Here is a 27,440-nt window from a genome sequence, read left to right as displayed (position 1 = left end):
AGAGAGAGAGAGAGAGAAATGGGAGGGTATCCACAGGAGACTGACAATCGAGTTTGTGCGTGTTTCAGATATATGTTTAGAACCTCTCTGAATTTGCCGAAGGCAGAGAAATCTCACAAAGAATTCGAGGGCGTTTGCCAAAACTTGACACGTAGCAGGTCTGGTAAAATCATCTTTGTAACTGGAAGCACTTCAAAAGAAAACCAGTGTGGATTTTACCCTATATTGATAATATGGGACTTATAGTGCCAGTGTCAAACTAAAGAGAAAATTTACGCAGCATATTATCAGAAATTCAAAATGAAATATGAATTTCTAGACGTGTAATGGCCAAACGAAAATGAAAGACAAACGAAAGCATAATTTGGTAAGACCAAAGTATGTTAAAGCCAACCAAACTACGTACCGTGAATAAATATATAAAGGTTACAATGAGCTTTTTTTCTCATATGCCCAAAGCTAGTATTCCAAGAAACCTTTGGCTGAAAAGCTGACCAGTTTTTTAAAATAATCCCCAAGCCTTAACATTCACAACCCAGACATGAGAGGGAGTGCCGTCTGTAGCAAAGCATCCTGCATCCAACCGATTTTATCCTTTTCAATCCTTTTCCTTTCTACTCTTCCATGTGGGATAATGAAAAAGAAAAAAAGCTTGCTTTCTAACATCTTTAAATTAATCTCTTACGGGAGATCCTTCTAGGAAACTGCCCTCGGAAATCAAATGGTTTCGATACTTAGGCCTACATGTGCACAGCTTACATGAGTATCGGCTTATAGCCATGGCTGAAATGTAATATATACTTTACGCACATCAAATTAGCATAAAAGCTAGAAAAACATCCGGATCACGGTAATTTCCATAACCAGACAAATGTTCTCTCGGCCCATAGCCCACCTCTCCCCAAAATTTCATTTTCATTCATCAATAACGCTTTCAGATATCCTCTGGGCAAACACGGCAGCAAATAAGGAAACATTTAAAAAAATATATGGACATATTTTGATGAAATAAGGCGAAGACAGTCAGCAGGTCGCTTCCTCTGGATGAAAATCCTTTGGTGAATATCAATGAAGGTTCGGTATGGCTTTTATGATGAAAAAAAAAAAAAAGTTTTCTTAGTCCTGACCTAAACCTAATTTTTTTTTTCTGGAAGTGGGGACCCATTGCATATTTATGCCAAGTTTTACTGGGAATTTGCTCTTTAGCGTCAGTGATGACAGACAGAAAGTCCAAACCGAGTATAGTCTTAGTGATGCTTCTATGTATATATATATATATATATATATATATATATATATATATATATATATATATATATATATATATATTATTATATATATATATATATATATATATATATATATATATATATATATATATATAACATTATTTTCCTCTGACGACATTGTGCACTCATCGAAGTCAATAGCAAATATCCTCACAGAGGGGCATTCTTGGTCTTAAACCGAAGTCATCATCAAACATTATAACACACAAGCATGCATCAATTTTCAGCCATATACTACACATCGGTCGCTCAATATTTTTGAAAGCTGCATTTTTCAACCAAGTAACATAATGGTACGGCATGCAGCAAAGGCCGTGTGACCAGATTTCAGTTATTTTCGTTCGGGAGTCACACTAACTTCGTCGAAGCTAAGAGTTGCCACTAACTGGCAACTCTTTCCTTCGACGAAACATTTTGCAACTGCGCCCAAAAGAAGATACAGTTCACTAAGTATGGTTTTAAAGTGTCAGTGTTATATTTCTTATCAAAATAGCTAGATCGTTATAAAAACATTAACACAGTAATTTTTAATAATGGTAAATATAAAAAGACGTAAATACTTCATGAATTTGACTGTTTAGCCACCATAGCAATGTATTTAATGAATTGAACGTATCGGAGATGTAGTTGTGGGGTTGGTCTAACCAGACGTCAACCGTTTAAATGGCTCAGTTTGCCTCCCTTCGCCTTACCCGCAGTCCAATCGTACTTCGCGCTTCTCGATTATATCATTCTTAATAAGCCTATAGGCCTGTGAAGAAATAATGACGGAAGTACACCACACCAGGACTGTGGAGGAATTTCACAAATCCTGCTTTATGGTCTTATAGACACCTTTTATGAGTTACAAAGATTTGACGCGACTATATAGCCTATTGTTGCTATCTGAAATGTATAGCCTGGTATGTTATAAAGCCAACAGCACGGGCTATACCACTTGAGAGTATTAGGTAAACATTATGCATTCATGGATGATATTTGTTCCCAAAAAATATTTTGCTTTAACAACATTTTCATCATTCTTGAGCTTATCAATTCAGCTGAAGTGGGGACACCGAGCATGTCTCAAAAATACCAGCACTGGATTCACCAGGGGATCTGTAAAAAGCTGCCGTAGATCTCAAAATGCATTATGCAGTCATTTGACTCAATATGACATGCAACTAACATATTATTATTATTATTATTATTATTATTATTATTATTATTATTATTATTATTATTATTATTAGATACGCCAAAATAATTTAAAAAGAGAAAAAATACCAAAAGCTACATATATCACAAACTGCGCACATACAGACACATGGCAACGATAATTGAATACCAGATGTAGAATGATCATCATCACATTTTCACATCGAGAAAAAGGATTTTTCTTACTATTAGACAAACCCTTTGTTTGCTCTCATTCCTCTGTATTAACATAACCCCGTAGCCATTTAAAAGAGAATAAAATACCAAGTCATATGGTAAAAACGACAAATTGAAAGCGATCGACCTAATCCCCAGGTCTGAGCTGAGAATTTAAAAAGACCTCGCTCCCCTTATTTTGTTCACCTTTTACGTAAAACTGCAAATGATGTCATTTGCATCTATGGAGATGTTATATTCGGTGATGGTTGAGACTGTTTTTTTATGAAAATGCTTAAACTGAATAACAGTTATATGAACATTATCAAACGAGCAAAGAAATTCTCTTAGAAAATTAGAAGAGTGAAACCATAAAAATCATGTTGAATGTTGCCATTGGTTTTAATAAATATACGTATATATAAAACATACATATATATTCATATATATATATATATGTGTGTGTGTGTGTGTCTGTGTGTATACAGAGAGAGAGAGAGGGTAGAAGAGAGGAATACTGCAAAAACATAGACGTACCTATCTGATTTACTTGCCCTATCAGACAAAGGAATTTTAGAATGGGCGAGTTACATCCCATGTTTCCTTATCTCTTAAGAAATTTCTTGTTTTGCCACGTAAAGTATAACCCCACTGATGGATTTGTTGAGTAATATAAAAGAAAAATTGTAGTCATCTCTCCTGAAATTATTGCATTCATTAAACAGTTGTTGGGTTTCTTAGTTTAATGCCATTTCCTGAGCCCTGAATGTTAAAATCTTCAGTTTTTATGATGATTTTTAAAATCATCTTTGGCAAATTTTTTATGCAGTCGTTCATGGCGTCCAGTATGACAGCTATAAAAATCAAGGACACTGTTCGATTTGTAGTTAAAATAGAACAACACGTTATCTCCTCCTGAACGTCTTGTTAACGTCTGAATGTTCTACAAATCTTCTTCTTTAGACTCTGACATAGAGCCGATTCATTCAGCTGCACCGCGTCAAATTTTTAGATTCTGTTAATCCTTTTGCAACTAAATTAGTTCAGTTTTCCTTTGTTCCGAATTTGTTAGTAGATGCCTCGTAGTTTATAGTTGTTCTTTTAGATTCTTTAAGGATTTACAACAGCAAGCTCATTTTTGTCTTAAGTACCCAGTGGGAAGAAGGGAAAAAGTTACTTTTGATTATATATTAGAATCTGACAGTTATTTTCATATATGTTTGTTAAGTTAAATCTAGAACTGAAAATGCAGCTTTTAGTGTTGGTTTTAGATGGAGAGCTTCACTCTTTTTAACATCACATAATTCATTGAATTTTTTAGACATTTTAGTTTTGACCTAGAGATAGTGTAAAAAATCTTAGAGCTTATGATACATAGAGTGCAAATTTAATTTTGTTATAGTTCCTACTCTTGTGAACATTTTAGACAAAGAGTGCAAATTTAATTTTGTTATAGTTCCTACTCTTGTGAGCATTTTAGACAACGAATCAGCAAACATCCTGTTTCATCCATAATTCACGCACACTATTTAAATAAGGAAAAGAGCTCTGGCAAGATTACACTTCTGAAGCAGGCCGTAACGATATGGGAGAACTTATTTAAAAGATATATCTGAAGAATATAAGGTCCTAGTCATCTCACGACTAACGAAAATCTTCCTATTTTTATGACGATTGTTTGGCCACTGACTGATGTGAATTTGCCAGTCCATGGTCCAAGAACTTGGAAACTAAAATGTTGTTTCCTCTCTGGCCATAGAGATTCCGATGCAGTTTGCATCATGACCAAAGTTTTAGGAAGGAATCTCGTGTACGACTCTAGAGGAATTTCAAGGCTTGTAGCTGAAGGAAGGTTTTTTTTTATTTTTCTTATCTCTTTTTTTTAAAGAACCTTTATATCCATGATCATATTTTTATCAGGGTTAAGAAACTGATCTACTCTGTGTATTTTCGAGGCATCAATGAACTTAACAGTTTGAATTCCAAATACTAAATGATCAATCTTCAACTCTCCCAGAGTGACTTTTTAGTTTCCTGTAAAAGAAAACTATTGAGATGGCTTTGTCTGTCAGTCTGCACTTTTTCTGTCCGCCCTCAGATCTTGAAAACTACTGACGCTACAGGACTGCAAATTGGTATGTTGACCATCCACCTTCCATTCATAATACATACCAAACTGCAGCCCTCTAGCCTCAGTAGTTTTTATTTTATTCAAGGTTAAAATTAGTCACGATCGTGCGTCTGGCACCGCTATAGGTACCAACAATACAGGCCATCACCGGGCTGTGGCTGAAAGTCTCATGGACCGCGGCTGAGACTTTCATGGGCCGGGGCTGAGAGTTTCATACAGCATTATGCGCTGTTTTTTACTTGTTTTGCTGTTGTTAACACCACAGTAATGGAAGCTATGTGAAAATATAGAGAACAGTAATCATAAAACAATATTACAGAAGTAACTCTGATATGCAATGACGTTTGAACATGCAGAAATAAGCAAGCACACAGAAACATTCCCCCCTATTTCGGGGTGGCTCCAAAGAAATGTCCTGTTTTAAAAAAATATATAACAAAATAAACGTTTCATCTAAGAAGAAATAAAGGCAAATCCAAAGACAGGACTCTTATCTTAATCAGTATCATTGATATAAAAGATGAATATAATTGTCACGAATCCTTCGAACTTCAACATTTTACATACTGCTTTGAGAAAGTCGATTTCTCAAAACATTTTATTATATTGAAGAGTATTGTTGCTACAGAATGACAAGCGTTCCTCCGGAGAGTAATGAAGTCTAGAGAAAATAACAATATTTATTCATGAACAGTATTTATCCATGAACAATATTTGTCCACGAACAATATTGAACATTATTTGTCCATGAACAATTTTTATCCTTGAACAAAATTTGTCCATGAACAATATTTGTCCATGAACAATATTGTCCATGAACAGTATTTATCCATGAACAATATTTGTCCATGAACAATACTTGTCCATGAACATTATTTATCCATGACCAATATTTGTCCATGAACAATATTTGTCCATGAACAATATTTGTCCATGAACAATATTTGTCCATGAACAATATTTGTCCATGAGCAATATTTATCCTAGAACAAGTGGAGAGATTCGTGATGCAACGAATCTCTCCACGTGTGCATGAACAAATATCATCTTTCTTTTCTCCAGACTTATTCACTCTCCTGAGGGAAGTTCGCCATTATTTCGCATCGCTGTTGCAAAATGTTTCTGCTTTGGAAATTTCACTCGTAAATTTGTCATTGGATGAAAGAAATGGAGACATCTCTAATTTTAATCTCTGAGTTCATAAGAAATAATTAAATAATTTTTTCATTTGAAACCAAGCTTTCAAATGAAAAAATTAGTAATGTATGGAAAAAATGGGATATTTTGATAATTAATCAGGATTTATAAATCCCTCCCCTAAGAAATTCTTTTCTAAGTATGTAAGTTATTTTTATTTTTTTTTCTCCAACAACAAACGTATGTGAAGGCATTCATATCCATTTCGCAGGCAACAGTAATTTGGAGAGTTTTCAATGGTTTGATGAGGTAGATTATATTTATACTAAAACTCAAAAATACTTTCATCCAAACAAAAAATCATCATTCAGCGTAATAAATCTAGTTTTTTTATTGAAAAATACAATATTAAATCCTTTTCTGACGTTAATTGTCATTTTAAAGTATTTTGATAGTCTGTCCTCTGACAGACAGATATATCGAGAATGATTTTTAGTTGTCTGTAAAAGAAAACTATTGCGGTGGCTATTTGTCTGTCCGTCCGCAATTTTCTGTCTGCGCTTTTTCTGTCCACCCTCAGATCTTAAAAACTATTGAGTCAAGAGGGCTTCAAATTGGTGTGTTGATCATCCACCCTCCAATCATCAAACATACCAAATTGCAACCCTCTAGCCTTTTTAGTTTTTATATTATTTAAGGTTAAAGTTAGCCATGATCGCACGTCTAGCACCGCTATATGTGCCGACAACACAGGCCACCATCGGGCCGTGGCTGAAAATTTCATGGGCCGCGGCTGAGAGTTTCATGGGCCGTGGCTGAGAGTACAGAAAACTTCGGCGCATTTTTCACTTGTATAAGGTAACATCTGAATTGAAATTTGCTCCAAACGACCTGTTATGAGGATCATTCTTTACATTTATCAGTGATGGCAGCCACAGTGTTAGATATTCCTTTTAGAAGGCATCATTTTCAATTCAGTGCGTTTTTTATCAATAGGTTTTCGCGATGTACATCGAAAAAATTTTTCCTGAACATTTGAAGAATATCAGTTTTACTACCAGACACCTAAAAAAATTGTCAGAAAATAGGTTTTATTTCTGATAATGTTAGCGAGCATTATCCTTTCATTTTATATCTTTTAAAATTAAAAGATATATTATTACATATAATTAACAAAAGAATAGCTGTGTTCATTCCAATCATTTTTTTTTCCTTACCTTTCCAAGAAGTCCAAAAAATAATATGATTGTCTACAACCGATTTATTTTTTTAAGCTTGTTACAGGAATTACTGAACACTTTTTCCACATCATAAGAGTATTGGAATAATCCATCAGAATCTTGCCTTGCAAAATATGTCAGCGCTGAAACGAAAATTGACAGTAAAAGGTTTGAAAGGTGTAACAGGAGGAAAACCTCAAAGCAGTTGCACTATGAATCAATTGTGAGGTATATATCTAAATGAGAAGCAGCCTCTTCCATTAGAGAAAATACAGAACAAATATGCTTAACTGCAAAAGCGGAGCTGTTACAGAATTCGAACACCAAGCTTCAGGGAAATGCAAGTATTACCTCAGATTGAATGTCACCTATAATCTCCGGTATCGTATTTATCAAGAGTATTCCTTAGCGAAGTATTTTCCGGTCGTAACATTTTGTAGCATGCCGTTCCCAAAATTAACTTTGATCTAAATAAGATTAATGTATGCCGTTAGTATTGGTACCAGCAAGTCTACTCTTTTTCACCTCTGAAACATTATCAGGATACATCAGTTATAAAAGCTTATGATCATTATATCGTTATATAAAACCAGTATTTTTTTTTTGTTTTTGTTTTTGTGTTTTAGCAACTGAAGCGCAAGAATTTTATCGCTCAAAAACATCTTGAAATTTTCTCAGCTATAACAGCTCATTTTGCCAAGCTAATGCATATTCTGGAAACCTAAACATAAAATTTTTCATTTCGCTGCACCTTCTTACGCTTATTGCGCTTACAATTTCTTCCTCTATTCTCATAACTCAAGCTTTGTCAAGTAATAATGGCATATCTCGATGGTTATTTTCCCTTCCAAGTGTGCCTATTCAGGAACAAATTGTTCTCATGAAATTTCTAAATAACCAAAACTGAAAATAAAATAAAAAAAAACATTTTGAGAACTTCCTAACGGTTGGAGATAAAATAGATAATACCAACATGTTTATTGTTTACCTTCCGATTATGTGGCTTAATTTAAAAATAAAAATAATGACTTATGTTTTTTTTAGATTTACAGCTTTTTACTCTTCATTTTAAAAAGAACATAAGACAGTCTTTTACACCCAGCAAAATTACCAAGGAAATGGTACCCACTGGTACTTTATAAAGCATTTAGAATTACGAAAGGCTTCACATAGAAAAAAAAAAACACTTGGCTATGGAATTGCAATGAGCTGGTGCCTCGCAAGCACGATTTTAGCCGTGTGAAAGAGAACTTCCTTTTTTTATTTTTTTGTCGTACACATTACTAACGCTGGTAACATTTAAACTTCTCGGGCCTCATTGTCTAAAAATCCCATTTCCTTCCGGATTCTCTCCCCAATTCATTGGTTTCAAATCTAGTCGAATCATTATTTGAAATCTCAAAGAAAGTAGCAGTCGAATGTGACAGTAGCAATGTTCCTGTCCCCTTTAAGAATCTTATAAGCTATCAGTATCTCTAAATATATTCAGGACTTTATGAAACTAGTCAGCGTATTCGTTTATATTCAAGCAACAGAAATTTGTTTGTCGTAGAATTTAAAGACCGCAATTATAGAACACTAGATAGCTTTACGGTTGAATACATTTTAAGAAATGCCAGCATCTCTTGTCGCTTGAGCTTATACTGCATGTAGAAACTGAATAACATAAAGGAAAAGTAAAAGAGAATTATGTTCTCATGGGAAATGTAAATCGGCAAATGTTGCTGCAATGCAGGTAACAGCATTACCAGAAAAGTGGAAAAACGAATGTAATTCGTGCAGGACGAAAATTCACTAAGAGACCCAAAGTGGGACAGTAAGTTAAGAACATGCCAAGGACAGTACAAAAATTTATGTAAAAAAAATGTCTTTGAAATAACCCCACCAAAAAAAAACTGGTAAAGACGAAGCAACTGGGAGGAAGAATGGGAATAGTGATTGTTCATTATGGAAAGGAAAGCAACATAATTCTATGTAATGGAAAAGCCATCCAAAGGATAAACGTGATTATCTGGAGTCAATGTTGTCTTAAATGTAACCTGAACTTGGAAAAGGAAATGAGCAGAAAAGATTTCAGAGGCACATGTTGAGAAAACAACAGAGTATCCCATCATGGAACTCTTCAAAACTAAAGAAAATGGGAAAATACAGAAAATGGACAACAGGCGTGGGTTCAAAAGCAAAGAAAATGGGAAAAATACAGAAAATGGACAACGGGCTTGGGTTCAAAAATAAAGAAAATGGGAAAATACAGAAAGTGGACAACAGGCTTGGGTTCAAAAATAAAGAAAATTGGAAAATACAGAAAATAGACAACACCCTTGGTAATGGGTGACATGCAGAAGGATTAAAAACGACCGATATTGCAAACATGAGAATATTTTCAGTGATAAGACCAATGTACTGATTATTGATATGATTAACCTGATTAAGAAAAACAGCGTTATAGATTGGTGTGCTTCGACACTACTCGTTCGTGAAAAAGCGATGTTGCTATATAACCTTTTATATTTATTGGTAAGAACAGTGCGTTCGTGTTTCATTTTTTATGCACTTTCGTATACACACACAAACAGACATGCACGTTCTTGCATACATTCATATTTGTGTGTATATACACATATATGTATGTATGTGTATGTATATATACATATATTCGAAACTATGGAAGAAACTAATATCTGTCATTTTTGACATTTTATTTTTCACCCCTTCTCACCCCACCTTCCTATCGGGGCTAAACTTGGACTTAAAGGGCATCGGGAGTGTCACTGTTCATCTCAGCGACCTCGAAAACTTTGGATTACACACTAAATCTGTCGTTTTCGTTCATTTTTAATTTTACCCCCTTCCCACCCCACCCCCTTTGGTGCCAGTGATGTCTTACCACCCATAGTATTCTTTTCCAGATAGTAAGTCATATGTTTACTGAAATGGGGTATGATAAACCCCTAGAGTGTATTTAGTTACTAAGTCTATGTGCAGAACCAGCCCCGTTTCAGGGAAGCCCTTCTTGCACGCACCTACTTTGGTGGCCCTTTAGTGCTAGTAGAGCTTTGCCCCCACAGTATTCTTTTCGCCATAGTAAGTTATATGTATACCAAATTTGGTTGAGATTGCTCAATGCATTTCAGAGTTATGTTGGAACATACTCACACACACATACATACAGCTATTTTTATACCTCTAGACATATATACTGTACATATGCATATGTATTATATGTATGTATATAATGTATATATATATATATATATATATATATATATATATATATATATATATATATATATATATATATATATATATTTTTGTATATATATATATATATATATGTATATACAGTTGTGTGTATGTATATATGTATATATCTATATATATATATATATATATATATATATATATATATATATATATATATATATATATATATATATATATATATATATATATATATATATATATATATGTGTGTGTGTGTGTTTGTAGCTCGTATGAATGAATTCTCTTGGTTTTATCCGTCCGAATATGTCAAAAAGTGACTACGATACGAAAACCCTCTAGTGTAATAACGACCATTTTGTATCCTCCAGCAGAATTAAAACCCTCCTTTAGACCTATGATCAATAACTGTATCTCCATCTAATGGATTGAAACCAAAAACCGCTCTCCCTAACTTGAAAATAACCGAAAAAAAAAAAAGCTGATCCCTTTAACTCGCTGAAGAAGAGAAGGAGCTCATTTATTTAAATTAGATAAAGGTCAGCTGGATTCTCTGACAACTCGAAATGAACTTTGACATGAGATTAAAGCAGTTTGGTTCATGGGAGCAGCAACTTTGGCTTCGTGCTAGTTTTAATATCCCGGAGACCATTTCCTCCCACATTATACAATCGGGTTTCATTAGCCAGATTCACATTATGTTTGCAGTAAAGCGATAGCGAATATGGATAATTGGCTTTGCCAGGCATTGAGCAAAGACTTACAAATGTGTTGGGGACGTAGTAAGAGAGAGAGAGAGAGAGAGAGAGAGAGAGAGAGAGAGAGGGGGGATTATTGTCCTCGATGAAATTTTTTAGACTTAGTTCAGTTTTAAAGTATACTTGAAGGTTCAGTTATTGGCTGCTTTTTTTCTTTTGCACTGAGACGTAATTATATCTTTCTGGCGAGTTGTGTGCTCAAGCATAATAAGAATAGTTAGTGGACAGGAATAAAGCCACATTATAGGTGGAGTTTCCTACATTAGAAATATAACAGAAATTACTAACAATAAAAGAAAATAATTACTAATACCACAATGAACTGTCTACCTCCGATTACTTATTTCGCTAAATTACAGTAATTTAACTGTGGTTACCATCATGAAAAATGTTCCGTATTTGGTTATAGTAAATGACGATTGTTAACAGTAACTAAATACATCCCTTGAGATCTACTACCACTCTTAAGACACATAAATAAGTGCTAACCAAGTTCAACTGGGTTTATCTTGACTGATGGCTTGATCAGCGTTGGGGAATGTGTGACTACCCAGTTTTATCAGCAGTTCCATAAATTCGGGGTTTCCTCTGAATAATGGGCCTTAACCCTGCGGTGCGTTCTCATCTTTTATTTGTGCTTGAGCTTTGCATGAGTGTAGGAAAGTACTTTTATTGACGCCATGACTGTGTAATTTCAGACCGCACGTTTTGTAAATACAAAGAAATTTCCCGTATTAGAGCCATATGTATGTTATTGGGCTGATGATTTCCATTAAATTAAAATGGTTGGTACAATCTCTGAACGTCGTCTCCCATCAAAGAATTCTTCTCGTCGACTGATAGCGTTGTTTTACGCAAGAACGTTCAACTCTTTTTACGACTTCGTAACTCTTTCTTCTGTTACGTTGCACCTCTGCCTCCCCCAGTGTTCAATCGGCATTCCAATAAACAGGGCGGTTTGGTGACAATATTAGAATTCAGCGAACCATCGCGTAGTTCATTTCCGCAGCCAATTCTGAACTCTGGATAAAAATGTATAAAATCGATTTTAATAAAAATTTCGTTTTAGCAGTTACATCTCATGCGTGCATCAAAACTGATCAACTAACCAAACCTGTATGTCGATGAAAGACAATGAAATGACATTTCATGCTGAGGCAACTTCATTTGAGGTTGGCGCATGCATAGGGCTGCTGCGCATGCGCGAATGGAAGAATGGACGAATGATAGGAAGCGCGTGCTGTAGATGAACGAGTCAAGAATAAAGGGACTGCGGGGATCTTTCCTAGATAGTGACCAAGGAGACCTAAAAGTTTTTTTTTTTCTTGGTGTTGTTGTTATATTAAGTTGACCTTTTGACAGCACGGGCTCTTGCTCATGCGAATAGCCCGTCGTAAAGATAACTGTTGAAGTGGTTGGAAAAATTTGTGTTCTGCGATCGTATCATTCTAGAGAGTCGCTCCTTTTTAGTTTTCTGTAAAAGAAAACTATTGTGCCGGCTTTGTCTGTCCGTCCGCACTTTTTCTGTCCGCCCTCAGATCTTGAAAACTACTGAGGCTAGAGGGCTGCAAATTGGTATGTTGATCATCCACCCTCCAGTCATCAAACATGCCAAATTGCAGCCCTCTGGCCTCAGTAGTTTTTTTTATTTTAAGGTAAAAGTTAACCATAAACGTGCGTCTGGCAACGATATAGGACAGAACACCACCGGGCCGTGGTTAAAGTTTCATGGACCGCCGTTCATACAGCATTATACCGAGACCACCGCAAGATAGATGTATTTTCGGTGGCCTTGATTATAAGATGTACAGAAAACTCGCTTGCGCCGGAGAAACTCTGGCGCATTATTTACTTGTTATAATCGAAACCACACCCTAAGTTTCCTTATTTTGGCGCTCCTCCATTGCCACTGTCTTCCCTACCGAAAGGTCTGCTTTATTCTAGCTCATTATTTCACAGAGTAATGAATTATACCTGATCTGTTACTCAACTTCTAATCAAGCTCTCACAATCTCTAAAACTTGTTGTGCACAGACTTTTGCACAGTACTCAGATCTTTGAATACAGGAGAGGTTTAAGGACCTAGCGACTTTCCTCATAGGTTTCTCTAGATATATTGGCCATAGTTTTGTCAGTGATTTTTTGTTCTTGTACTTTTTCGTTCACTCTGGAAGAATGTTCTTGTGCAGTCGATTTGCAAGGAGGAAGGTAAAGCAGTTAAGTCATTTACCCTGAATTTAATTATGTTGGAAATTAGACTAAAGCTTGGGTTTTTATTCAGGTTGCCTTTCCATTGGAAGTCGTTTTTATAAACCAGGTATTGACGGCTCTTAATAGAATTACAGAAAAAGAGAGGACTGTTCACCTAAACAATCCGTAATTCGGTATCTCTCTCTCTCTCTCTCTCTCTCTCTCTCTCTCTCTCTCTCTCTCTCTCTCTCTCTCTCTCTCTCTCTCTCTCTGTACATCTTTCAGACATCGCGTTGCCATCAGGTTGGATTTCTTCATACAAGAAGAATTGGTCATAACCTATCAAAAATTACTTATATTTGCTCTTCTTTTCTCAGAGGACGTGATTAACCTAATGTAGCTATTCTTAATATGTAAAATTAACCACATTTCGCTTCTCTTCATAATCCAATTTCTTGTTGCTTACCTGACAGATCTGTTTCTATAGTCATTAGTGGTATCCTCCAGGGAGCTACACTCCCCTTAGTCTATTCTTTTTCAAGAAGAACTTTTTGTCTGTCACATTCATGTATACTTAAGTCTACACTTCACAGATCATCTTCTTATCTAAATTAGTCGAGGCTTAATGTCAAAAACAATTTCATAAATTCAGATGTGAATAGTTTTTCAGAATGGAACAGAAAAGTTGGGCCTTGTTTCTTGTTTTTACAGCCATTTCCTTCCTTTATGGAATAATTTACTTTACTAATACTTAAAAAGTATATCTTAGTTTAACCAGACCACTGAGCTGGTTAACAGCTCTCCCAGGGCTGGCCCGAAGGATTAGATTTATTTTTCGTGGCTGAGAACCAACTGGTTACCTAGCAACGGGACCTAGAGCTGATTGTGGAATCCGAACCACATTATAACGAGAAATGAATTTCTATCACCAGAAATAAATTCCTCTAATTCTTCATTGGCCGCTCGGAGATTTAATGGTTCGACAAATACTTTTATAGTGGCTTAAGGTAAGTCTCCTTTTAAGTGGAAGTGAGAAATCTTTACCTTTAATGGAGCTGCTGGTGCATTTCCATGCCACGACTAATGCCATTTGCCTGCTGATGATAGACGTAATATGTGATCATTCCTATAAGAAAAAAAAAACAGAAAATTGGCGTGGCCTTTGTGCTCAAACGGCAACAAAACTTCAAATAAACAAGAACGAGTTCATAAACATCTTCAAAAGTAGATCAGGGTTGTACAGGCAGTGCCATAAATAACGCTCTCCCCTCTACAGTTAGGCTTAACCAGGACTATACACATGAATCTGCCAATATTATGGCAAATGTTAAAATTATATAGGCAATTTTGGTGAGTTATGAAACAGAGAAATAGTAAATAGTTGTTTCACAATTAATGCTTCCCTAAAAGTTACATACGCCACTGTTGGAGGCAGTACTGCAAGCTTGCAATGAGACTGCAGAATAAATTTATGGAGATTTTGAGCGAATGTCAAGGAATAGTTAGACATTATCCTAAGGGAGAAAAGGAGTTCTGAAATAGGACCCCAGTGGAATAGAGAAGATAATTGAGAAGGAGAACAGTTTCCGAGGGTGTATGCCTAAAGTTAAGGAAATAAAAATGTCACCAATACCTACGAATATTTATACTTTTTGACATCATTTATAAGGACACACTCAGCTGCAAGAAGAAGTTAAGTGTACCTTAGATTAACCAGACCACTGAGCTGATTAACAGCTCTCCTAGGGCTGACCCGAAGGATTAGTTGGTTACCTACCTACCTAGCAACGGGACCTACAGCATATTGTGGAATCCGAACCACATTATAACGAGAAATGAATTTCAATCACCAGAAATAAATTCCTCTAATTCTTCATTGGCCGGCCGGAGACTCGAACGCGAGCTCAGCAGAGTGCTAGCCGAGCACTATACCGACCCCAACGAGGAACTAGCTGCAAGAAGAAACACGTGTTCAGCAAATTCCCAGAAGTGACTGCCACGCAAGATGTAAAGATCACTGAGTATATGAATTATTGTCGGCTACACTGCAAACGGATAAGTAATCCAACCTTTGAAGGTAATAGGTCGTTTCAGGAAACTTTTCTATCTATAATAATATAATCAGAGTGGGTATTGTTTATCCTCCCCCGGGTGACAGTAGGGGAGACGCGACACAGCCACCCACCCCCTGCAAACCGGTTTGTCCGGCCCGCCTGCAAACAAGTTTGTCCGGCCCGGTTAAAGGTTAAGGTTAAAGTTAGTCATATTCATGCTTCTGGCAACGATATAGGATATCCCACCACCGGGCCATGGTTAAAGTTTCATGGGCCGCGGCTCATACAGCATTATACCGAGACCCCTAAAGATAGACTATTTTCGGTGGCTTTGATTGTAAGCTGTAGCGGCTGCACAGAAAACTCGATTGCGCCGAAGAAACTTCGGCGCATTTGTTACTTGTTTAAATTAAGAGATTGAAATGGATTTACTACTTGATTTCAGTGAAACAGCATTGTTCGAATTATCAGGAGTATAAAGTGTCGCTGACTTTTCTTCGCTATGCAATCTGTCATGTCATCCAAGATGTCATGAAAGTGGAATCGGTGTCGAGTGTAAGAAAAAAAAAAAAAAAAGTTGCTGGAAATGAAAAATGTAAAAAATGCAAATACAGCCTTTAGTATAAATGAATGATTAAACATACGATACAACACCATGCACCCAGGGATTAACCTTTTGGCCAAGAATTCATTGGTTCACTGTATGCTAATTAATACGATAGACACATCAGTAGGTTTTAGACAGTTGTATCTGATGTTCCGGTATTTATGATTCGCGGAGGAAAGCTAAGATAAGTTTCTGGTTATAAAGGCAATAACCTCTCCTTTAGCTGTTGAAGATAGCATTATATCTAGTGAAATGGTTTCAGTCAAACAATTTTTACGATAGCCGTAATGTAAATTTGATATAAATAGAGTCCTTCTTTTCTTATCAATACAAATTGGATAGCGTACATTCAATGATAAATGAAAAAATGGTGGCTTTCTGCCTAGAAATCAGTACCACCTAAGCGTAAATAAGTTTAACAAAAAATAGATTTGGCGTATACAAATCTTAACGTATCTTCACGCCTATCTGTAATTTAACCAGAGAAAAAATCATTTAACAGAATATTTCATAAATAATGAGGTGCCTCTCAGACCTTTGCACGAGGACGGAAAGAAGAATATTCTCGACCTATCAACTTCTATTTTCACTTTTACCCCCCTCGACCAAAGCAATTTTCAAGCTTTCCATTGTTACGCGTTTTGCAACAGGCAAATGTAGCTACAAGGGACTCAAGTTCGTATTTATTCTTTTTTTTTCGCTCCAAACATCCACCGATCTATCCTGGAAAGCTTGAAAAGTGACTGGAAACTTTGAACAGGATTCCCTAACAAAAATATAATGCCCGTAAGTCTTTCTTTGCAATTGCTAATAAACATTCGTAAGGAAAGTATCACAGAGATTCAAAATTTGCCCAAAGGAAAGAAAAACGGCGGTAATTAGCAGACGGAGCGTTTTAAACCCATAAATCTTGCTTTGTAATTGCTAAAACAAACATTCGTAAGGCAAGTATCACAAAGATTCAAAATTTACCAGAAGAAAAGAAAAACGGCGGTAAGTAGTAGACGGAACGTTTTAAACCAAAGAGTACTCTTTCCTTTTGTTACGCACAATGAAACTGTCACGCGCTGTCTTAATGAAGATAAAACACACGATGTTCTCGCGGAGAAAAGGACTCGTTTCGTACAGAGCGAACAACAAAAGCCGACTCCGCATTCAGAAGAGTTGTCTCAGACACAATGACACCAACACAAACACACAAGACTCTCCTTCTCTCGGTGTCATTTGCTTCTCAAGGATATTCTGTGTCACTTCGTGGCCGCGTTTCCTCGGACAATGATGCAATGTGCAGGAATTTTGCTTGCTCTCTGATTGTGGGACGTTTGCATTGTTTGCTTTCATTTCTGCGTGCAGGGAGGACTGAATTCCTTTTATCCAACTGACGTTCAGATTCCTCGTCCGTTATCCCGTCAATAATAATTAATGTGCAGCAAAAAAAAAAATAAAAACCTTTCCATGATAAAGAAAAAGAAGTCATTTTTGTCTGCTGTCTTTAGTGTTGTTCATAAGGACGCAATTCTCTTGTCAATCTTCTCCCCCAGATCTACCTTTTAACTGAACATTTCTTGTTATTGTCAAATAGCGCGAAACTGTATTGTCAAATTGCGCAATATGTACACATCAACAGAAGTCATTTTTGCAAAGCTGTCTGGAATAAATCAGAGATTTCATTTATTCTGTGTCCAATTAGCATGTTTGTTTTGGAGGATTTACTGAGAATGCACTACATGAAACCTCAAGCTCTAGGTTTTTAATGGAACAGTCTAGAATATGAGTGACCTGCTAATGGTGGCAGAGCATTTGCCCTGACCTGGCCCTTGGTCGGCAGTTCCCTCAGGAAATTGTATTAGAATAGGTCACAGGAAAGCGATGAAAAGAATAAAATGGATGGAAAAGCAATAACAGTATATTTTTTCAGGCCCACTAGCTTATTTAATGCGTGACAAGGGAGTCGGTGAAACAAAATAAAAAGTATAATTAAATCAGTTAATAGTCACCAATAGAGTACTATTTTGATGTACAAATGGCACAATACATGAGCCGGTCGTTTCCATCAAATGGCCACCGCTTCGCTTTTGTGTCAACATACAAAAAACAAACATAAAATACAAAAACACTGAAAACTGTGGAGGTTTTCTTGTTCTGTTCTGATTTGCACAAGGTTAAAATGAATTCACTTTCTTCTTTCTTTCTTATATTGTTTAAGGAGCACCCTGCACTACTAAAGGAAAGTTTCCAAAATGAGATTTCGATGTCAGTAAAATATGCTGACAGAACTCTCTTGTCTCATTGCTGATGTGAAGGTTATATTGTCAAAAACAGATCCAAATGTTTTAAATAAGAGCGTCAAAATTTTTAGCATTACTGACTTCTCAACTAAATAATCTCTCATGTTTAAGTCGTTATAAAAGCATGTCATAACTAATACGGATCTATGAAACAAGATGGGACAGCGTGCAGATAATGCGACTCTTGTTGCTCATGATAAATCCAAGTGAAACTGCTGTTCGCCCAGGAACAAATCTGGTTTGAAGTTGTGCAGTATAAACCTCAACTCCAGGTAAACCAAGGATTCATTTGATGATTCAGTACGTTGATTTCATGCAGGCTTCTCTCTGCAAAAGAAAATAATTTATCGATGACCACAGTCACCTTCAAGTCCAAGCTTTTTGCCCACATCCCCTTGGAGAAACAAAACGGATAGTTGTCAGAGAACGAAGTATCCTGCATAAAACATACTTTATCAGCAGATGGAAATATTTATGCTCCGTCCTTCGTATCTTGTGTTGTACCAAGAGGTATGCATCTGGCGTTTACTTTCCATGGGAAAACCCCGTTCCTGGCGTCATATCAGAGTTGAACATGAATAAACACATCCAGTTGTTTGAAGCACGCATCCAAGTATACCTTAGTTTAACCAGACCACTGGAGCTGATTAACAGCTCTGCTAGGGCTGGCCTGAAGGATTAGATTTATTTTACGTGGCTAAGAACCAATTGGTTACCTAGCAACGGGACCTACAGCTTATTGATGCCAGGAAGTTTCTAACATCAGTTAATCTACATGCCCACCGATACCAAAAGATAAATGATTTCTAGAGTAGACTGCAAGTCCCACAGATGTTAGGTCAAGTCCAGTATCTGGAGATATATCGCCAAAGCAGATCCAGGAACTTCCAGGCAACATTTTTAGCGTGGATCGCTTGGGCGAAATCTGCACCAATAAAAAAAATTGAATACCGAACCGCTGGTACTAAATATCGGTTTTCCTTGCAAATGCTACGTTAGGCTCGTCTCTTGATAATATTTGTAGCATTCTCATTGAAAGTACTTGTTGCCGCTGATACTTAAAACTTAGAAAGTATTATCGATAAAGAGGAAACATTAACCACAAAATTACAAATGATGATACCCTTATAATTCTCGACAATATTATTATACACACACACACACTATATATATATACATATATATTATATATATATATATATATATATATATATATATATATATATATTATATATATACATATATATTTATATATATATAATTATATATATATAATCACTGTCTGTCCTTGTTTATGAACCAGTCCATGGATCAAATCTTGCCGGCGCAGATAAACTTATCAGTTATAATTTCCTTGTGTGTAAGTTATTCCCAAGGTAGAGTGAATTCTATCTCTAATAATGGTATATTTGCTATACTATATATATATATATATATATATATATATATATATATATATGACTATATAGCTATGTGTGTGTGTGTGCGCGCGCGCGTAGAGCGAGAGAGGGAGAGAAAAAAATTTTTTTTACAAAATACTGAGATGATTTGGGAACGAGGAAGGATCAAAGTAGTCCAACGCTTAATTACTATATATATTAGAGGTTCCCAAAACCAAGTTAAAGATGGCGACAAAACACAAGCACTAGATGTAAACAAGGCAATGTCTGGGAAACACAATAACGTCCTCGTGTTAATAGCGAATGGCATAATGTGCCAGATTTACGAAGCAACCGTGAAACAACAACTTGTCAGAGTGGATTAGAGTTGCTGCTTTCTGTGTTAGCCATAAGTTCAGTCACAGGTACTCTTTTTAGTTTTCTGTAAAAGAAAACTATTGTGTCGGCTTCGTCTGTCCGTCCGCACTTTTTTCTGTCCGCACTTTTTCTGTCCGCCCTCAGATCTTAAAAACTACTGAGGCTAGAGGGCTGCAAATTGGTATTTTGATCGTCCACCCTCCAATCATCAAACATACCAAATTGCAGCCCTCTAGCCTCCTCAATAGTTTTTATTTTATTGAAGGTTAAAGTTAGCCATGATCGTGCTTCTGGCAACGATATAGGATAGGCCACCACCGGGCCGTGGTTAAAGTTTCATGGGCCGCGGCTCATACAGCACTATACCGAGACCACCGAAAGATAGATCTATTTTCGGTGGCCTTGATTATACGCTGTGGCGTTTGTACAGAAAACTCGATTGCGCCGAAGAAACCGCCACATTTTTTACTTGTTTATTTATATTAAGTACTGCCGAGTACTTAAAACGTTGAGGATGAACTTGACTTTTGATTATGTATAAATATATATATATATATATATATATATATATATATATATATATATATATATATATATATATATATATATAAATATATATAAGTATATGATAGATAGATATATTCCTAGATTCCCATATCCTCTCACCACAATCATTTTTACACTCATGTTGGTATTTTCTTCTAGATCAGATTCTTTCATTCATTCCTCTCCTCTATTTTGAATCTCTTCTCACTTTTGTTGGTATTTTCTTCTAAACATCAACTAATTTGCATAATTTGTACGTTATTTGTAAAAAACCTTATTTACCCATTTGATAGTGATTTTCCCTCATTTCATTAGCTTAATTTCGTTGGGTTTGTAACTAAAAGCATCATGAGAGAGAGAGAGAGAGAGAGAGAGAGAGAGAGAGAGAGAGAGAGAGAGATTCAGACGACCGCATTTAAGTAATCGCAATTAAATTTGCTCAGCTACCGAAGAGTTTCCCCCCGTCAATATCCGCATAACTCTGTGGAGTTAAATATCCAGATTTAACTAAAAAAAATCTAATGCATCACGCTGCATATTCAAAATGCAAGTCGCTAATTTAACTAAAAGTGAGGCTGGCCAGCTCGCAGCCTTTAAATATGAAAATTAAAAAGGGCTTAGTGTAAATACGCGCGTCGATCGAGCTATTAGTTTTACGATCAACATTTTCCCTTCGTTCAGAGAAAAATTCTTTAAAAGGGAAAATGGATACAGGCAAAACCATTCGGCCATTTGGGCACGAATTCAGAAATTCTTTATTCCTCTGACGACAGAATGTTAATATGTATAAGATACAGAATAAAATTCATAAAACATTCATTACAGTTAAATGATTGAGCTGATTATCTGGCTGTACACAATTACGGTATAAATCTGATTGAAGAAGTGTTTAAGATTCATTGCCTAGCAGGAATGAAATGTTATGGATAAACGGGAAAGAAATATCCCGTAGGTGTCTAATAGAAGAGAGAAAACAAAGAAAATATATAACCATTAATATTTATATATACAAAGTATGTCCCATAATAGTTGACGTTTTTATTCGTGAAGTGATTCACTCAGCGTATCAGTAGGCATCGTTCACGGCGTTCAAGCAATTAAGTGCCGATTCACGTAACGTTAGGTCAGGGTCTTAAGGGAGGTCAAGGTCAGTAATGTACAATAAGTGGTAAAGGTGCAATATATACATATATACATATATATATATATATATATATATATATATATATATATATAATATTATAAATGTATATATATACATATATATATATGAATATTATAAATGTATGCATATTCATATATAAATGTGAATATGTATGCATATAGATAAAATATATATATGCGTGTGTGTGTGTGTGTGTGTGTGTGTGTGTGTGTGTATAACCAAGGGCCTGCCACCTCGTTCCTCTCATCTTTAATGCGAGCTGCGAAGTATTGGACTGGTGGGTGTTAAGTGACAGCCAGAGAAGTACAGGACAAAACAACGTCAAAGGTGCCTCCTGTAGGAATAACAGCCGAAGCCTCTTTGCAAGAGGAAGGAAGGGAATTTAGGGAAGTGAGAAAAATTTCATCGATTCAAAGATTATCATTTTATTCGTGGTGTCCGAAGAGAAAAGCGAGGAAAACCGCAAATAACGAATGCAGAGTCGAAAACGAAATAAAAATAAATAAAGTCATCATTAAAATAAACACAAAATTCCATAAGCAGATTTAGCCCTTTTCGCTGCGTTTTCTTTCTGGAAGAAATTATATGTATCTGAATGTTCAAAGTTTTGATACCAAAGACCGTCTGATTTTCATTATAGATCAAAAACGAGGAAGGCTTCTTCGGTAGAGCAGAGTGGAAAAGTTAAGTATACCTTAGTTTAGCCAGGCCACTGAGCCGATTAACAGCTCTCCTAGGGCTGGCCCGAAGGATTAGACTTATTTTACGTGGCTAAGAACCAATTGGTTACCTAGCAACGGGACCTACAGCTTATTGTGGAATCCGAACTGCATTATAACGAGAAATGAATTTCTATCACCAGAAATAAAATTCTCTAATTCTTCATTGGCCGGTCGGAGATTCGAACGCGGGGCCCAACGGAGTGCTAGCCGAGAACGATATCAACCCATCCAATGAGGAACTAACAGAGTGGAAAAATCAGTTGAAGGAGTTTCTTTGACTGTCTATAGTTGACTTCATAATTGACTCTCCATATCTTCAACTTTCTGACGTTTGGTGAGGCGTGAATGCATATAAAAAAAATAGTTGAATTAAGACTTTTCTGCTCTTTACCTCGAAAAATTATTTTAAGAAAGAAAAGAAGCACACATCAGCCACAGCAAGATCAAACACAGTTCAGAGATTAAAGTGGTCAGTGAAGACTCATCTAGTTAACAGCGGCAGGTATCCGCCATCATCCGTTGATAATAGCTATGAGCTCCCATTGCAATGGCTTATCCGTAGCAAACTGCTCAGTTCACGAACGAGACAGGGGCAGAGAGGAGTAAGAATTATGTTTGTCTCTCCATTTGATCTTTGCGTGCTGTAGCTGTCAATTGCATTTCCTAACGTATGCTTCGGAGAGTTCTTTCCAATTCTTAAGGCAATAGCTATAAATTCATGGCAATAGATAGAGAAAAAGTCAAATAAGTGCTTTATAAATACAACCCATTTAAAAAAGATCTTAGCCTCTCTTAATTCCAGGTCTGCGCAAAAGAAAAATTGCATTTCCTAACGTATATTTCGGAGAGTTCTTTCCTTTTCTTAAGGCAATAGCTATAAATTCATGGCAATAGAAAGAGAACAAAATCAAATTAAGTGCTTTATAAATACAAGTCATTTAAAAAAGATCTTTGCCTCTGTTAATTCCAGGTCTGCGCAAAAGAAAAATGATGTCTAGAAATAATGGGTGATTACTGAAATAATAGGTGATTACTGGTATGTTATGGACAATGGAGAATGCTCCGTAAGTCAAATGTCATAACATCAGTTTTTTCAGCCAGGAACTTCAACATGATATTGGTGGGGGTCAGCAAGTATGCCTATAATAGTCACGTATTCCAACCCAGGCAAAATCGAATATATATATATATATATATATATATATATATATATATATATATATATATATATATATATATATATATATATATATATATATATATATATATATATATATATATATAATTGGCAGCCATGCAAATATATTACAATCTAAGCACCAACACAAACTATACACAAAAATGTCGAATGCGAGTATTGATGGAGAAGAACTAATATAGCATAATGGTACCTTTTGTTTATTGTCCTTTTTAACCTAATCTCTTAATAATCGGTTGTGTAAATAAATAATAAGAATAGTTATTGACGATAACTAGTTTTTGTCCACTGATTTTGTTCATTTCTCATGAACCGTGGAGTTAGTAACCTTAGTAGTTGTGACGCCAGAAAAATGCATAATTAATTCATCAATATCAAGAATTAAATATCGTGATGCCATGACCTACCATTACTGGACAAAGGTCTGCCCAAAAGAAAAATGATGTCTAAAAATAATGGATGATTACTGGTATGTTATGGACATTGAAGAATGTTCCAGAAGTCAAAGATTATAAAGTCCTGAGGCATGATCGGGCGGTTGTCGGGAAGTCGATGAGCACGTACCATGTACCATGGTACCATGTGTTCTATGTACCATAAAACACATCTGTGGACTTCAAGTAATGACATCCTTTTTATTGACTGTACTAGACTACCTACAATTGGTCAGTGATGTACTTACCATTCCACCACTTATAATTTCACCGGAATTCGAAAGTAAGGTCTGTAATGGCTACTGTATTACCGATTGGGGAACCAGGTGGTCCTCGAAATAAAACGTTGATTTGTTATCCGTTACAAACTAATCATTTTCTGATACATTTACGGATAATGATATGGAATGTTTGATGATTAACTATCACGGATCCATATTTGGGGTAAGTGACCGCAGTCTCTGTACTTTTCAAAATTCCAGTGTCAGAGAGTTTGGTTCCTGCTTTTTCCTCCGATTCAGTATGTCGTTTTCTTATCTAGGGTTCAAATTCCACTACGCTGTGCTGGAACCCGGTGCTGCCCGTCATGTCTTCCCTACCCTCCCGATCCCCTACCTACCCCGCCCCCACCCAGGGCGGACAAACAGTTTTGCAGGAGGTGGGTGGATGTGTCATGCCTTCCCTACCCTCCCGATTCCCTACCTACCCCGCCTCCACCCAGAGCGGACAAACAAGAAAGATCCACCCGGATTTTATTATTATATATAGATATTTAATGTCACTTTTCTCAAACGAGACAGCGCTGCTGAATATCGTAAAGGCCGAACACGACATTGATAATTGGTGTGAATATCAAGTAAGCTTTCCTGATAGATCGATGGGTAGCAGTATTGACTCATTTATGTAATCCGTTTTATGAGACGTCGCTTTCTAAACTATGACCGAAGGTTATTGATTGGCATATCTATATATTTATACGTCATACATATACAGTATACATACATACATACACACACATATATATAAAGAGAGAGAGAGAGAGAGAGAGAGAGAGAGAGAGAGAGAGAGAGAGAGAATAAGATTTGTAGCACCTTGGCAACTGATGATTTCATTTTTATTTTTCTTCTTCTTTTGTAGTGGACAGCATCCAGTCACTTTAAGAATGCACTCTACTCATCACATCCCCGCACCATCTTCATCTCGACCTTCTTATCATAACGACAACGTTTACCACCGCCCAACGCCCCCGCCCCCACACCTCAGGACACAGCTTAAAGGTAAGACCGAAAGGTAAGGAACTCCGATGTCATGGCGTTCCTCCCAGGATTGCGATGTTTAGGGAGGTGTTTTCGTGTTTGTCAAATGAATAATTTGTCATCTTTCAAACTGACTGAGTCTCCCTGGGATACAGAGGCGTCCGTGGTACTTCTTCTACCTCGGTGTTGGGCATACCAGAAGCTCTGTAGGGTGAAGGAGTCCGTGCCTTAGTCGGTATTGCATCTAAACGGCACTAATTTGGAGCTGGTAGCCAACTCCCTCGGCTGTCAAGTCCTGTTCATTCTAATATATATTGAATTCTTACTTACTCACATATATATATATATATATATATATATATATATATATATATATATATATATATATATATATATATATATATATATATATATATATATATATATATTCAGAGAATGGAAAACTCAGAGTATATATACTGTACTGGTTTCTATTCAGAAAACTTCTATTTTCCCACTGGTTTCATCCACATTGCAGTCACCTGATACTTGTGATTTTCCCAGTATACATCCACATATATCATATATATATTGTGATTTATATATATATATATATATATATATATATATATATATATATATATATATATATATATATATATATATATATATATATATATATATAAATATATATAAAATATATAATGTATAAAATATATATGTATATGTATATTTATATATATATGTATATTTATATATACATCTATATATATACAGTATATATGTGTGTGTATATATAGTAGGAAGGGTTTCAGTGCAGACTTCTTTTTCATAACGGCGCACTTTTTGTTAATGCGACGTTTCAGGAACTAGCCCCACTTAATTTAAAATCTCAAGATTCATTTCCCTTTTATGAATGTTTTAAGAGAGGTATCATTTATGTATTGTTGTGCATTAACTTCAACATATATTGTTGGTTATCCATGTCATAATGACGTCAGGTAATCAATCAGTCAATTAGTGAGTCGTTTTAGCCAGCAATTTTGAGCTTTGCATCTTCAGAAATTTAACCCTGTTTTCACTACGTCTGTAAACATATAATCTTTACAGCTTCCTCCTCCTCCTCCTCCTCCTCCTCCTCCTCCTCCTCCTCCTCCTCCTCCTCCTCCTCTGCGTTGACATTTCACATCCACGCTTCGCTACCGAGATAAAGTGTTGATTTAACAATCCATCCAAACTTTTCAGCTTTCGCTTCACCAGATACTCCTTTTCGCCCCCCAAGACTTTTATGCGAACATAAGTAGAGTTATGTACAGGATGGACCTCGGGCAGATAAGCGTACTTGTGGAAGAGGCTTTGGAGAGTGTCAGGAGTGCAATTCAAAGGCTGAGGAATGCAAACGTGCAGGAGTGAAATGCCGTGTGTGCTGTAGTGATAGAGTGGCTTGTCAGATTTCGAAAGGCGAGTCTAGAGGAGAGCAAAGTCTCAGAGGAATGGAGGAAGGGCATAATTATTCTTTATGTAAAATTGAAGATAAAAGAAGCGACTTTAAGAAGGGCAGAACTCATCACTATTTTACATTTATTGGAGGCTGAGACATAGGGTTTTAACTGAGAAATTAACACATTTAACAAAAAAATTGGGGAATGATTAACAGAATTAATGAATGATTGTTTCATTTAACAAAAAAAATTGGTGAATGATTAACATTTAACAAAAAAATTGCATGATTGGTTTTTCATTTAACAAAAAAATGGTGGATTAACAGAATTTAACAAAAAGAATTGGGGAATGATTGACAGAATGGGTTTCATTTAACAAAAAAAATTGGGGAATGATTGACAGAATGGGTTTCATTTAACAAAAAAAATGGGAGAATGATTGACAGCATGGGTTTCGTGGATGCAAACGAGGAGGAGATAGTGTGTGACCAAGTATTTGTTAGGAAACAGTTGTGTAAAATATCAGAAGATGAAAAAAGCTGTATGACTAACATAGCAGAGCAACTAATGACAGAATTGGCACAGTGCCATGTTGTGGGTATTAGGTAAACTGTTCAGAGGAAGCAGGCGTTCTTGTAATAAAATAAAAACGTATGTTAATCTATATATATATATATATATATATATATATA

General features: G+C 36.0%; 1 long non-coding RNA gene across 1 annotated transcript in view; it reads left to right on the top strand.

Moving 5' to 3' along the window:
- LOC136839795 (uncharacterized) overlaps nt 1-25,344 on the top strand; it is a 100,952-nt gene extending 75,608 nt beyond the window's left edge. Inside the window, exon 3 of the long non-coding RNA XR_010853468.1 lies at nt 25,209-25,344. This is a non-coding gene — a long non-coding RNA (uncharacterized lncRNA). The remainder of the gene's footprint in view (nt 1-25,208) is intronic.
- The last annotated feature ends 2,096 nt before the right edge of the window (nt 25,345-27,440 follow it).

The sequence above is a fragment of the Macrobrachium rosenbergii genome, chromosome 6 (assembly GCF_040412425.1).
Source record: "Macrobrachium rosenbergii isolate ZJJX-2024 chromosome 6, ASM4041242v1, whole genome shotgun sequence".
Taxonomy (NCBI): domain Eukaryota; kingdom Metazoa; phylum Arthropoda; class Malacostraca; order Decapoda; family Palaemonidae; genus Macrobrachium; species Macrobrachium rosenbergii.
The sequence above is the reverse complement of the archived record's forward strand: the minus strand, read 5'-3'. Positions and strand labels throughout refer to the sequence as shown.